Genomic DNA, 2,181 nt, shown 5'->3' with positions numbered 1-2,181 from the left:
GCCTTCACAGTAGCAATTCTTAAGGCTTGTACAAGTCCCTTAGATTCTTGTAAATCCAAACTTGATTTTCCTCCTTGCTTTGAAGTAGTTAGACACGCAGATCAAAATTAATCTTCGAAACCTTGTATCAAGTGTCCTTAGTATCAAGAATACTCCTTTTCCTCTTTAAATTTGAATTTCTATAAGTTAATGACTTTCAATTGTTAGTTTTACTATTCTCAACATGGGCTTCACTTAATAAATATTCAGTGTTCTTTAGATTGACTAACACTGTCTCTTTACTTTTACTTACTTCCCATTTCTGTCTCCCGTATGACTCATTAATCCTAATTCTTAATGCTTACCTTTTGAATTTGTTAAGTATTATATTTATCAGTTTATTAAATATAAAATATAAAAATATGTAATAATTTATGTGAGCTTTAGAGGAAATGCTGATATATCTAGAATATTTTCTACAATAAAGATCAACATTGCCCTGGAGACTGCTGTGAACCCTTGCTTGATCCTAAACCAGTCTTTCCCACCACAGAAAATCACGTGTCCCTGAACAAAAATGTATGTTCTTGTGCCTGGATGTTTTTAAACTTTATGTTAATGAAATCACACCCTCTGTCTTGTTCTGCAACTTGCTTACCTGACTTAACATTGTGTTCCTGAAATTCATCTATGTTTTCTGTTAATAGCTATCATAGATTCTTAATTATTGGATAATACTCCACTGAATAACACTAGCAGATGTATCCAACATAGGATTATTTCCAGCTCTTGGTTCATATGAAAATATTGTCATGATCATTCATAGATATATTTCCTGGAGCACACGTGTCAGAGAATCTCTGAGGTATATACAAAAGAATCAATTGCTGCATTATGAGTTATGGATATCTTCATTTCTCTTAGAAAATACAAAATTTCTTTCTAAAGCAGTTTTATCAATGTGCACTCACACCAGAAGTATAAAATTATTCCAGTTTCTTCATATGATTACTAAGACTTGAGATTTCAGACTTAAATCTTTGTTAATTTGGTTTGATATGAAATGACATCTCATTATAAGTTCGGTTTGAATCCCACCTATTATTTAAAAAAAAAAAATTAAGGGGCTCCTGGGTGGCTCAGTTGGTTAAGCATCTGACTTCAGCTCAGGGCATGATCTCACCGTACGTGAGTTAGAGCCCCACGTTGGGCTCTGTGCTGACAGCTCAGAGCCTGGAGCCTGCCTCAGATTCTGTGTCTCCCTCTCTCTCTGCCCCTCCTCTGCTCATGCTCTGTCTCTCTCTGTCTCAAAAATAAATAAAAACATTATAAAAAAAATAAAAAAAATAAGTATATTTATTTTGAGAGAGAGAGCATGCTCAGGGAAGGAGCAGAAACAGAGGGAGAGAGAGAATCCCTAGCAGGCTCTGCCCCATCAGCACAGCGCCTGACTCAGGCTCTATCTCATGAACAGTGAGATCATGACCTGAGGAAGAATCAAGAGTTAGACACTTAACCCACTGAGCCACCCAAGGACCCCCCCCCCATCTATTATTTATCAGGTTAACAACTTCATATATTTAATGTCTAATAAGGTTTTGTTCTCAGGGAACTCTGTCTTTTGCTCATATTATGGATTATCTCTTTTTCTTAATGATTTATAGTCTTTATATATCCTGAATGTGTATCAGTTTCATATGTCCTCTTCTAATTCATGGCTTCTGTTTCCACCTGTTACGAGTTATTTTCATGAATAAATATTCTTATTTTGATGTAGTCTCATTTATAAATCTTTACCTTTGTCTTATAATTTTGCCTTTGAACTGGAGAAATTTTTCTTTATTAGTTTTACATTATGAAATATTTTCATATAAATTCTACAAGTTTTGTAGTTTTGCCTTTCATATTCAAATTTGTAATTAATCAAATCTTTGTTTATGTTGTGAAGAAGGAGGATTTCGGTTTTATTTTTTGACATATGGATAGTTAATTATCTCACTATGTGTAATTGTAAAGTTCTTTCAGTAATGACTAACGATACCATTTCTGTCATAAATAAAGTTTCCATATAGTGATATTTGTTTCTTGGCCTTCTGTTTAATTGCTCAATTTATCTGCTCTGTAGCAATATTGCATGTGCTTATTATTTTAGCTGAATAAGTAATTCTTGAGATGTAACAGAAGTCATCATCCTGTTAGCTT

Source organism: Panthera tigris, chromosome B1 (assembly GCF_018350195.1).
Source record: "Panthera tigris isolate Pti1 chromosome B1, P.tigris_Pti1_mat1.1, whole genome shotgun sequence".
Classification (NCBI taxonomy): domain Eukaryota; kingdom Metazoa; phylum Chordata; class Mammalia; order Carnivora; family Felidae; genus Panthera; species Panthera tigris.
Note: the sequence above shows the minus strand (reverse complement) of the source record.